Below are 13968 nucleotides of genomic sequence, written 5' to 3'. Positions count from 1 at the left end.
ACAGGGACGGGGCATAGCCATTGGCTTTACCTCGGATCAATCATCTTCCACAGCACATTCCACACATTTCTGATAAGAAGCTACACCTTGCAGCCGTGTGATTAGCTGAAATCAAATAATAACAAATACTTTAATCAGTAATCACCCTACGGCCAGGTTTGAGTCGTCGTTATTCCAGATTTATATGCGCTGTGAGCGATAGCCTGAGGACGAGGTTAACATTTAGGTAACCTGCGAATAACCTCATGCACGAGAAAATAAAATAAGCTTAATTGCTACATGGCCTGTTAATTTCCATGCTCATCTTTGATGTCAAGAACCTATGTGGTAGTTTTTAGGGGGGGGGGGGGGGGGGGGGGGTTATCAGAGAGAGACCCTACCACTCCAAAAAGGTGGCTTATTTGGCTAATTTCAAGTGCCCTAATTGCCAATTAAAAATGGGTAGCCTTTTAAAAGGGGCAATCCTTCATATATCCCACAATTCAACACCAATCTGTTCTCTGGAAAAATGAATAAAACATGAAAATATTGGGTTTATGCCCTAACCATTTTTAGTAAATTTGGGGCTAGACATTTCACCCATTTTCACCACATTACATTTACATTTATGACATTTAGCAGATGGGCCATTGGTAGTCACAATGCTTTTTAAAAATGCTTTACATTAGAGGTACTGTACAGGTGGGTAGTGGAAGGTGAAGAGGTCTTTAGGAGGGACAGTCAAGATGTAGCCTGAAGAGATGGGTCTTCTATCTACGGCGGAAGATAGGTAGTGACTCTGCAGTCCTGACCGCACTGGGAAGCTCGTTCCACCACCGGGGCGCCAAGACAGTGAAAAGCCGTGACCAACTAGCGCAACCACTGCATCCTCTTAGAGGCGGCCAGCCGAGGTGGAAGAACGGAGTGGTCAGGCTGGGGTTTGACATACAGTATGTATTCACCATCAAATGTTGTTCACTTTCCCAAACCCCTGCCTGTGTAAGTAATGGGACAACAAAACATTTTTTGTTCTTTCGGCTCTATACTCCAAACGTTTAGATTTGAAATTAAACAATTATTACAAGTAGAGATTCTCAGCTTTTATTTGATGGTATTTGTGTACACATTGGTTTCACCATTCAAAAATTACCCCACTTTTTATGCATAGTCCACCTATTTCAGTGTACCCAAAAGTAATGGGACAGACTTATCAAATGTCCAAATGAAGCAGTCATGTTTAGTATTTAGTGGACAATCCACTAGTATTTAGTGGACAATAACTGCCTGAAGTCTGCAACCCACTAACCCTACCAGACGCTGGGCATCTTCTTTGGTGATGCTCTGCTAGGCCTGTACTGCAGCCATCTTCAGTTGTTGTTTGTTTTGAGGTCTTTTTGCCTAAATTCTTATCATTAGGGAAATGTAATGCATGTTCAATTGAATTTTAATCTGAAGATTGACTTGGCCAATCAAGATCTTTCCACTAGTTGCTATGGCAGTGTTTTGGCTATGGCATTGTTTTATTGTATGGTGTGGCACCATCCAATGCATTTGGACGCATTTGCTTGCACTCAAGCAGACAAGATGTTTCTGTGCACTTCAGAATACATTCTGCTGCTGCCGTCAGCAGGTACAATCATCAATTAAGACAAGTTAACAAGTTCTAATGGCAACTATACATGCCTAAACCTAATACCCCCTGCACCATGTTTCACAGATGAGGTGGTATGCTGTAAATCTTGGGCAGATCCTTTTTTCTCCAAACTTTCATTTTTACGAGACCTCTGCAGGCTTTTTAGGTACTTTTTTTAGCAAACTGTGACCATCATTTTTGATGATAACTAGTGGTTTTTGATGATAACCGTGTCTTCCTCTTAGTTATAAACAAACCAGAATTAAATGCATAGGTCTATGGATGGATGTTCTCATTGGAACAGCTGGAAGACTTTCTATGCATCCCCGAAAAAACACATGTATGCAAACACACACACACACACACACACACACACACACACACACACACACACACACACACACACAAACACACAGACACAGGCATGTTTAAGATATGCGTAGCCCATGTTTATTAGTTGACTTAGTTGTGATAGACAGTGTAGTTGTAGATAGTGTAGTTGACTAGTTTAGATACAGCGCACGAAGCAACAAGCAGGTACAATATCAGCACACCTCAGCATTACTACACCCACGTGCTACCACAGGGAACTGGTACCCGCATAGTTAGATATGGCACTGGTCTCACACTAGAGAGAACTGGCATATTCTACATCATTATACGAGGTAACTAACTAGGAATTATGTCAAACTAGAAAGTGCTCAGTAGTCCTAGGGCTACAAACACAAGCTGGCCAACCCTCCTGCAAACAGGGTGCTAATATTTCTCAATATTAGCTTGTCAAAGCTAGCCAAGGTTCTCAGCTGTCCGGAAACAACAAGTAACTTAGTTAGCCGACCGTCCCAAGTGCTAGCTGTAGCCTACACATGTGACCTAGCAAGTTATAATAATAACCTGAGGAATTATTGTTGAGCAAGGTTTCAACAATAACAAAGAATTGAGAGCTCACAGGTTAGCCTGCTGGCTCAGAGAGTTAACAGGTGCTCAGAAGATGAAAATCGTCGTTGAATGTCGAGCTGAACCGTAGGATTCTATCAGAGACAATCTAACGCCCCGTGAGAATCATAGGCTGAGGTGTAGCCAGCTACAACAACACAACTACAGTACACTTCAGACAGTCAGAGAGTGAAGAGTGGAAAGGATGAAATGGTGCGCTTGGAGCATCTCTTTATTGGGACAGGTGATGGGCGTTGCTATCACTTGCAAGTGTGTACAAGGCGTGATTCTGTGAATCAAGATGTAAATACAGTGCTCTCGGAAAGTATTCAGACCCTTTAACTTTTTCCACATTTTGTGATGTTACAGCCTTATTCTAAAATGGATTCAACATATTTTTTTCCTCATCAATCTACACACAATACCCCATAATGACGAAGTGAAAACAGGTTTTTAGAAATTGTTGCTAATTTATTCAAAATAAAAAACTGAAATATCACCTTTACATAAGTATTCAGACCCTTTACTCAGTTCTTTGTTGAAGCACCTTTGTCATTATTGCGTATTGTGTGTAGATTAATGATTAGATTAATAATTTAATCTATTTTAAAATAAGGCTGTAACATAACATAATGCAGAAAAAGTGAAGGGGTCTGAATACTTTCCGAATGCAGTGTATGTGCCTGTTATAGTCCCATTGTGTGATTGGTGTGTGTACTGATTTCTGGCACAGGCCTTAACTGATCCAACAAGTTCACCAATCATCAATGGTTTGATATGAAGTTGATGGATTTTAATGTTACATGCTACACCAGTGCGTGTGTAAAGTGTTGACATTGCGCGGCTGCTGTAGCAGCAACGCAAAATGATTCTTGGAGTGCTTGGAAATGGTATCAATGCTTTTTGGACGCTTAAAAACATATTCAATTAGTTTCATAGTATGGTAAAGTAATAGAAACCTTGATAATAGAAATACATACAATAGTGGTACCTGTATGAAAAACAAAGTGATTGTCCTCGTTTATATTTGGAGGTAGAGGACAAACCCCAACTCTAACATATTCAGACTTGACAAGACTCTCAACATATGTAGAAAATCCATAAATTAGAAGTTCCTTGCAGAAACAGACTGGGAGGGCTATTTATTCTGCATCCACACGTGCAACTGGTCACGTTTCTGGTGTAAGAGTAAATACTGCCATCTAGGGTTTAGAGATGGTTAACAGGAAATGGATACATTATTTTACGGATGTACTTTAGGCCTACGTTTGAGTAATTTAGCAGAAGCTCTTATCCAGAGCGACTTAAAATAAATAGCTACATTCATCTTCAGCTACATACATCACGGTCATCACAAGTAAGACTTTCTATAATAATAAATGCCACAAGCAGTCACAGTGGTAGAGAAAGGAAGTCAATTTAATTTAATGTTCAACTTAATTTATTGAACTTAAGACAACTATATAAATTGATTTGCTATGTATCCCTAAATAGCGGCCAATTGTGTTGAGGTTTCCAGGCTAACGGTGTCGGCATGTGCAGTCCCCTGTCTTATCTCTGCACCCCCACACGCTCTCAGCCAGGGCCACATCAACAAGGCTTTTGACAGAAAGGCTCATCCCCTGGTTTGCCTGATTGTGTACCAGCTGAGCCATCAGAGGAGTCGCTCTCAACGAGAACATGAGGGTTGGGGCATATCTGGAGCCATCGTTCATCTGAAATTAAAAAAGTAACATCAGAGGGGAGTGCAAGGTGAGACAAGAATTGGACAAATTCAACTGAGAGTTGAAGGTCATGGACTAAATGCTATAGTAAAACTAGCAACAATCACCTTCATCTACTTAGTCTATAGGTTCTCTACCATCTCTCTAATCGTCACCATGCTCACCTTCTTCAATGTCTCCCTCTCCTGTTCTAGCTTCTCTTTTTCCAGACTCTGTTTCGCTCTTTCTTCAGCCACCATCACCAGGGCCTCTCTCCTCTTGATGGCCTCTATCTCTTTCTCCATCTGTTTCTTATCCTTTTTAAATGTCTCCTTCTCCTTCCACATCTTGAGCATTTCTCGCTCCACATCCTGCCCTTCTCTTTTGATTTTCATCCACTCCTTCTTTATCATTTGCAACTCTGCTCCGACCTTCTCTGTCTTTCTAAGCATCTCCATTGAGGTCTCCTTTTCCTGCTCTAGCGTCTCCTTTTCCTGGCTCAGTTTAAGTCTTTCTTCGGCCTCCATCACCAGGGCCTCTCTCCTCTTGACTGCCTCCATTTCTTTTTCCATCTGTTTCTTGGCCTTGAGAAATGTCTCCTTCTCCTTCCACATCCCAAGCATTTCTTGCTCCACCTTCTGCCCGTCTCTTTTGATTTTCATCCACTCCTTCTTTATCATTTGCAACTCTGCTCCGACCTTCTCTGTCTTTCTAAGCATCTCCTTTGAGGTCTCCTTCTCTTTCTCAATCTCCATCATGAGGATCTTGATCCCACTGTCCAACTCCTCCCTCTCCCTATTGAACTCATTCCTGTCCTCCTGCAGTCTTTCTGCCTTTCTGGCCAGGATCTCCTCCTCCCTCTGCCTAACTTTTTGGTCCCTTCTCTTTTGTTTCTCATATTCCTCTATCTTTTTCTCAAACTCTGCCTTCTCTGTCTTAATCCTCAATACTCATATATATTTTCACCTCCATTGTTTTTATGCACCTACAGTAGATAGAACACAAACAAAAATGATTGAAATAATCTCCACACACCCATACTATAATGCAACAAGAATGTCAGAAAAATTCCCCAAATGAGAAAGGGATAACAATCTTTGAGTTTGCCCTTCTGAATCAGTCAACAAATACCAGTACACCGATTGGCAGCAAAGAAATGTTATTATCTATAATGTGCGTTCGGCTGGCGTCATAATGGGTTTGGAATGACTATCATGGTAATTCACTGCCTAACAACTCTTATCAGCGTTCGATGCAATGGTTGGAAGTGACTTGGTCCTGTCAGAGGCCTATGTTAGAGTCAGCAAAAGCTTCCAGTATGGGTTGGCTGGCTATGTTTGTTGACACGCCTTGAAATATAGCCTACAATTGTGGCCAACAGGTCAAATATCAGTGGCCATATAATGGGCACATTTTATTAACTGGAATCGGCCTGGTACAGGTAGGAGCCTATAGGCTAATAAGCAGAAGACCTCGGCAAAATTAAAATAGCCCTAATTCAATTCATGCATTTAGGTCTCTCATAATAATAATAAAAAATATATTTTATTTGGAATGTGTTTTTCATTTGTAGCCGACAATTTCAAAGCCTGTGCAGTTGAGTGCAATAGACACACAAACAAAAACACAAACAAAACACTAACAACAACAAGAGGACAGGACCTAAAGGAAGGCCTTTCTAAAGATGTGAGTTTTTAGGCATATAGAAATATCCAACGCTGAATTCGACTTAATGGGAATATCATCTCCTAGTGACAGATATCTCTCAGTGACATTTTTACGCGTCCCTTGTCCAAATGCTGTAAAGGTAGTCGGCCTATGCCGTCTCAAGTATTTACAAATACAAGTGTTATAAAACTATACTATATGTCAACTATACTACATCTCTGGCCTACATTAGCCTACCTCAGTCAGTAGGCTGTGTATAAGCGCCGAATCTTCCGGTTATAATCTCTTTATATCTCACTCTGGTAATACTGATTGCACAGGTTCAGGTTGCGTCTTAGCTCGTTATGCCACTGAACTAAAAGTTCAAGAACTTTGTGTATTATTGCAGAACATTCTCAATTCTGTGTACATATCAACGTCATAATGATACCAATAGCAACGCATTTTGGGTGGAATCCTAACTCCAAATCCGCGCGCGTAAATCTTGCATTCATGTCAATGGGAAATTGATTCGATTTACGCGCGGATCTCGAGTTAGGATTCCACTGCAATACACATTTAAGTTTAAGTTCATTTGAATTTATAGTGCATTTTACCCACAATATACGGCTTACACAAAAGTAGCCTACAAGACAAATACAACATTTGAAAAAACATATTGCATAGAATCATATTTGGGGATATACAGGGTTTTTTTCTTTATAAAGTACATTACAAACATAAAGTCTCATAAAGTACATTACAAATACGAAACAATTAATAGTAATATTTTTTATTAGTAATAATAATAAGTATTTTATATTTAATACAAAATAGATTAAATGGTGAAATTGGTGTGTATAAATATAATAAACGTGACTCATAATCCGTATAGTGCTGTTTTTGGAGTAATTACTAATTACTAGTAATTACTAGTGTGTGCGGACTGCGCTCCCTGTCCCGTCTTTCTGCTGTGGAGCAGCGGAGCACTCTTGCCCCATCGTTGCGAGGGGAACAACGTGAGCGTGATTGGCGTAAGCAGGGAAAACCTCACGCAAATTATATTGGGTATGAATTCTGCCTAGCAACAGGTGGCGAAAAACTATTAAACGCTAATGTCGTTAACGTGGTCTGACATGACAGGAAATAATCACAAAGCAATTCAGTTCATCTACTGTACGTCTATCGCTAATGCTAGCTAGCTAAAGTTTTCACAATGAATCGTGTAGATTATTTGTTGACCATGCGGTTTAGTACATTGCCTTTGGAAGAGAAGTTGGAGATAAAACGTTTAGGGCCAACAGGAATGGTTTGACAAAAAGAGATGGCTAACCGCTACCACCTCGAAACATGCGCTGTTCTGTTTCCCATGTATGATTTTTGGTGGAGACTATTTGGGCATCGGCTGGATTCAAAGACATTATACATCTGTCAGAACAGAACAGACACCAGCGACTGAACGGCCTTGACATGCTTTCCATTGAAAATGCATTGATCCAGGGACAGATGGATTTCAACAGTAAAGTCATCGAGAGGTTTGCTGAAGCAACGAACCGCCGCGCTACTTTCCTATTCAAGTGAGCAGGTCTGTTTGGACATGTATGACAAATGGACAATGCGCCGTTCACTGTAGACTATATTGCTTTTGTTTTGTAGTCATTTTAAACGTTATACTAGCTGTGATATAAAGTGGAGGACTAAATGTTACGTATAGACCTAATATCTAGACCGTTGATGGGCACACTTGTTACTTGTCGCTTTCAGAACCCTGGACTGGGCTCCGGCTGTATATTCATATAGTTCCGTTAATTAGCCTAGCCTACTTTCCGTGATTCAATGTGACTTTTGTAGTGTGTTATAGCCTCTGCACTGATGATATTTATTTCACATTTAAAATAATACAATTGATAAAACCTGATTAAAATTTCCTACAAGTTAACGATGTGCCGAATGCTTGTATTTTGATTAAACATGCAAGTTATTGAAGACACGTGTCTGTCTCATCTTTTTACTTTGTTGCAGTATAGGCGTTCTGTGTCGCGCTGAAGCGTATGAAGTGTATTCAGTTATGGGGTTTACTGTACATACTTTTTCTCTGCACTGTTCCTGCTGCAGAGGATGCGTAAACGATTTTCCCATGTTGTTTTTTGGTTGTGGCCTGTGTTTATACATTTAGGCTATTAGTTGTATCCTACTTTTCAGTTTTACAAGTCAAATCTTATGACAGATGAGATGGCACTTCAACCGATAAAATGCAGGTACATTTTGACCACTGCTGCACTACGATACCCATAGATAGACCCAATACATTGGTAACTGCACTACTTATACAGCTCATATACTGCTTATACTGTTCATACTGCATTCTATATTTATTCTGCTTATAATGTTACTGTTAATACATATATTGCTTATACTGCACTACTTATACTGCTCATATACTGCTTATACTGCTCATATACTGCTTATACTGCACTACTTATACTGCTCATATATTGCTTATACTGCTCTACCTGTATATATTGTTCACATTGCACTTTTCTGCTTTTTTGCACTTCTGGTTAGACGCTAACTGCATTTCGTTGTCTCTGTACTTGTACTCTGCACAATGACAATAAAGTTGAATCTAATCTAACACCTATTTATTGTCATGTTTTGATGGCATGTTGTTCATTCTCATGTTATGATTTAGTTTGTGATTATACACACGTTTTTAGCGTGATGATAGAGACCCACTACCAGACGAGTACAAAACATACACAAGTCACATGCAAATCCCTGCACTGCAGACGACAGACAACAACTGTCTCTGTACAACGAGTCCTGGACCTCCACTATTAGACAGATACAAAGAGAGCAGCATACAGTAGCAGCAGAGCCCAGAGGCGAGGCAAGGCAAGGCAAGTTTATTTATATAGCACATTTCATACACAGAGGCAATTCAAAGTGCTTTACGTAAAATAGATAAAAAGGAAAGAGCATGAAAGAAAAATTTGAATAAAAACGCATAAAAGACATAAAAAATAAATAAAAGTCACAGTGCATTTTAGGGTCACAGTGCAATTATTAGCGCCAATTTAGTTTCAATTTAAGGCAAAAGCGAAGCCCTTTTTTTTTTTTTTTTGAAAGTAGCCAGTGTTGGGGCTGATCCTAGATCTATGTGTAACATAATAACTGAGAGACCTGCAGCAGGGCAGGTCCTCATCACTGGCTGTCTGCTTTGAGCTGGTTGTCGTTGGACTCCTGGCAGCGGAACAGCAGCTTGAGTTTGATGGGCCGTATGGGCATCAGAGTGTTCTGTAGGTCCATCTCAATGGGGATCTGGTGAGAGTTGACACACAGTTAAAGTATGAAGGAACGAGTAAAACAGATGTCAGCGTTACACTATGAATGTTACCTAATACAGTGTCACTGTTACGTTCGGGTAGCATTGCACTATAAATTCAAATAAACTCAAACTCCTGGACAACCTCTCTTGGGTCGACATACATTAAAATGGCCCTATGAAGTCTCGAGGGAGTTTTGCAGAAATACAAATAGCTTTTTTAAAATCTCACACTTCCATCATTTAGTAGGTAGCCTATACTGAGGATGATTGGCGCCTAGTACTGAAAAATGCAATCTGGGAAATTAAATGGGGAGTACATACTCATGCAGTACGCAAGTACAGAAATGTAGTATGGGGGTTCAAACCCGGGTCTCCCATGTGGAAGACACAAACGCTACTATTAAGCCAAGAGGACATCCTCAAGGTCTGAGGGCGACACTTCAGTTTACATGTCTCAGGCAGGGCTACCTCATCACGCGAGTGTGATTCCAAAATCACCTCTGCTACATATAGAAACGCAACAAAGTCATAGGTACAAAATTATATTTAAAATCATTGTATCATTATTTTGTCTCACCTCTGTCTCTTTGCAGACGGTGTTGTTGAACCTCTGTAGAATCTCCACCATCGCCAGTTTCATCAATACCAGAGTGAATCGCATCCCGATACAGTTCCGTGGGCCCAACCCGAACGGCATGTAGGTGTATGGGTCGATGCTCTCCTTGTTCTCCTTACTGAACCTACACACGGAGAGTTCAGAGGAGGAGGGGTTAAAGAACATATCAATTAAATCACAGTAATATGATGGTTATACATGGTTGAAGAAACCTGTTTGTGTTTGGTCGTCGCATTTAGGTTTGTTTTATGGTTGTTTGTGGAACACTGCTCTTATCGTTGCTGTTGTGATTGATATTGTGGTTGTGGTTAAGATGTGGCCCACTACCTCTCTGGTTTGAACTCCTCTGGGTCTTCCCACACATCGGGGTCACGGTGCAAGGTCCAGATGGGTATCATGACAACCATACCCTTGGGGATGGTGATGCCGCTGATCTCAACAGATTTCTTGGCGACTCTTTCAAGTCGATGGGGTACAACCTGAGAGACTGGTTGATCACGCTGTCTAGATAGTCCATCTGCATCAGAGCCTCGTACTGGATAGGAGCCTGCACAGGGATATTACACTCACATGAGCACTAGTGATTGGTTGTTCACGTAGCCGTAGCCCAGAACTAACTCTTTTTCGTCGCAAATCTGAAGAGCTGTTAGTTTTTTGTGTTCTTTTTTTGGGAAATGAACACAGTACTGTACTTATTCTAATCTGCATAGCCTAATTTCATGACATCCGCATACAGAACGGCATTACTTTCAATGTACGTGTGTAATAGTGACTTGCTTTTTTGTTGTACATGAATAAACAAAAAAATCGCTAAATAATGTTATCTTGAAGAAAATACATTTAGATTCCACTGAACAATGTAAATGATAGATGTACACAAGGATCAATCAGAAGTCAAAATGCCACTAAACTGGGCTGCTTTTAGTGGATTGACTGCTTGGAATACTGAATGTGCTATAGTCTATTATTTCCTATCACAGTCGACAGACTACAAGAAAACTGTCAGGTGGTTCAAATGTGAATAACTTGGTATCCATTCCATTAACTGTGGCCGGGCAGCACCGAACAGCCCAGAGAACATTACCATGGTGCTTTTGAATATTAGGTCCCTATCTGGCAAAACCTTTATTGATCTTATCTCAGAGCGAAAGCTGCATTGTAATGTTTTTATCTGAAACCTGGCTAAACATGAATGCATGTCAGTCTATTAGAAGTGGGGGAAAAATATATTTTCGCTCTATTATTTATCTAGCCATGTCGCTGAGCAGATGAGAATTTCATGATGAATATGAATATGAATAGTACACCATCAACAGCTTCCTCTTGTGATAATGATTTAGTAACCAGCTTCAACACCAAACTAAGGGCAACTATCGACTCTGTAGCACCAGTCAAACTGAAAAAGGCTGTGGCCAAATTTAAAAGAATTTGCAGAAAGTCTGAGCTGACAAAAACTGCAGGTCCACCTTGATATTCTTCGAGAGCATCTTTCTGCTTTTAATAAGGCAATAAAAAAACGCCAAGACAGACGGGATCATTTCTCAAAATTGATAATGAATCATAACAACTCAAACAGTGCTCTGTTCAACGATTGACAGCCTTATAAATCCCGCCCACAAGACACCTGGTGATCTGCTCTCCACCTACAAATGTGAGGAATTTGCAACATACTTCTGAGGTAAGAGAACCAATATTAGGTGAGGAGGATCACTCAGGCAAGACCTGAAGATGTGTTTGATGACTTGTTACCCCACCTTCCACCACATGGAAGCACTATGAACTCTTTTGCAGTGGTCATACAGAAATGCTCAGCAAAGTGGGGGTCTGTTCATCTGCACCTAAAACTACCATGGTGAAACCCCTCCTGAAGAAAAGTAACTTAGACTCTTCAGTCCTTAGCGATTTTAGGCCAATCTCCAACCTCCCCTTTTTAAGCAAAAAAATAATAATTCTTGAAAAAAAGGTGTTCAAACTGTTAAATAATCTCCTTCTTCCCAACTGTACCTTTGACATGTTCCAATCTGGCTTTTGTGCCGATCATAGCACTGAGATAGCACTATGTTGTTAAGTTATTAACTAGGTTCTTAATGACCTTAGAATTAATTAATTAATGCTGATGCCAAAATGCTCTTTGTCCTTGTCCTGGTCAAACTGTCTGCACACTTAAAGACACTACTTACAGTAACACTAAGTACCAGGCAAAAAAACAAGGTGTTACCATTGACTCAGATCTTAATTTTGAAACCCATATCAAGAATGTGACTAAAACATATTTGTATCACTTAAAGAAGAGTAAGTAAGTTTGCCGGAAATCTGCCATCGTGGAGAAATTCTGTCTGAAGTTGTCCAAACAACAACATCCTCCCTAATAATAATATATCCCCCCGAAATGAACTTGCAGTGTTGGACATTAGCTGTTGTGTTTCTGCATGCGCACACGATTGGGAGAGGCAGCCACCAGAGAAAGGTCAGTCTACTCCCCTAGAACACCCCTGGCACTCACAACATGTTTATATGCAAACCGAATGTCAGGTAGGACACTGCATTTTAAAAAGCGTGTTTTCCGAACCAAAACAGCGTTCGTAAATGAAATATTTATTCATAAGGGATTTATTATAAGGGATCTTGTTCCCTGATCGCTACCGATTAAAGATAGTCATTACAACCGTTAGGAAGCTTTTAGAAAGCTTGAATATTACATGGACCTTTACAGAACACAGCTGTAAAGGTGCAACCTTTCCTCTCCCAGGCTGACACTGAGAGACGAATGCATGCTTGTATTACTAGCAGCCTTGATTACTGTAACACTCTCCTGTCTGGTCGACCAAAGAAAGCTCTTGGCAAATGATACAAAATGCAGCAGCACGAGTCAGATGGAGAGCACATATCACACAAGTCTCTGCACTGATTACCTGTTAGTTTTATAATTTATTTTAAGATAATTGTATTAGTTTAGAAATCACTCTATGGTCATGCACACCACTGCATGTCAGACATGCTTTTAAGGTATATACCCTGTAGATCCCTCAGGTCCTCAGGTACTGGCCTTTTAACTATTCTGAAGATTCCTACTAACACCTACTTCCTGTTTCAAATGAATAATACTGGGCAGAAGTCTGCACAGGGATGCTACAGACACATTAGCACACTGCAAAATACTGTCACCTATCTAACCATCTGTAGGAGTCTGCAGTGCACAGGGGTTACACACTCATCAGTACCCTCTAAAACACTGTCACTATCATATTTCCTGTTCCACATGAATAGTACTATATAGGAGTCTGCAGAGGGGTTACCTTGTTGGGAAACACAGTGTCTATCTCCTCCTGCAGCTTGGTCATGATGTGAGGGTTGGTTGCCAGATTGTAGGCCAGGAAGGACAGAGAGCTACTGGTGGTCTCATAGCCAGCAAAGATGAACATCATTGCCTGGGATAAGATCTCATGGTCACTCAATCCTATGATGATGGGAGAAATGGGGTGGTAGGTGTGAGAAAGGGACGAAGTAGAGTATTTCCACGGTGTGTTTGTAGGTATAGGTGTTTGAGGCAGGTACTGTATGTGTGTGTGTTAGATGCTAGTATACAGTGTGTGTGTGTGTGTGTGTGTGTGTGTGTGTGTGTGTGTGTGTGTGTGTGTTTAAGGCAGGCACCTTTACTCTGCTCCTCTCCCTTTGAGTTGCTGTCTTTCTGCGAGTCTATCATCAGCTGCAGGAAATCTACCCGACTCTGGAAGCAGGCTTACGTCAGATCAAAATCACATGAGAACTACCAGATGCTACCAAATCTCTACAATTGTATTACACAATACTGGCTGAAGATCGTATATTTGATCAGTTATATTTACATACCTTCCTGGTGCTAGCCACGCGATTGGACTTGATCTTCTGAAAGACAGCATAGAAGAAATCTGTGACCGAAGCAGGGAATAGGGATACCTCCATGTTTGCCATAACAGGACCCATGAAGGGGAAGAATGCTGGACGGACAGGAAATGCCACAGTTACAAACAGGAACAGGAAATACCATGATACGTGACTCCAATCCTATTCAATGCACAGCCCTGTCCAGAAAGAACTCCTAGGCTCTATCCCTAGACACTTCTGTATCCAATCCACTCAGATCTCC

The 13968-nt window shown here is 40.7% G+C and overlaps 1 pseudogene across 1 annotated transcript in view; it reads right to left on the bottom strand.

Annotated features, from left to right (window-relative positions):
* The window catches only part of LOC310819163 (cytochrome P450 3A27-like), a 48360-nt pseudogene that overhangs the window by 14435 nt on the left and 19957 nt on the right, over positions 1-13968 (bottom strand). The window contains exons 2-4 of the transcript in view: positions 13139-13299; positions 10170-10389; positions 9804-9966 (exon numbers count right to left, since the gene is read on the bottom strand). The product of the transcript in view is annotated as a cytochrome P450 3A27-like (transcript). The remainder of the gene's footprint in view (positions 1-9803; positions 9967-10169; positions 10390-13138; positions 13300-13968) is intronic.

This window comes from Argentina silus (assembly GCF_951799395.1).
Source record: "Argentina silus genome assembly, chromosome: 18".
Lineage (NCBI taxonomy): Eukaryota > Metazoa > Chordata > Actinopteri > Argentiniformes > Argentinidae > Argentina > Argentina silus.
The sequence above is the reverse complement of the archived record's forward strand: the minus strand, read 5'-3'. Positions and strand labels throughout refer to the sequence as shown.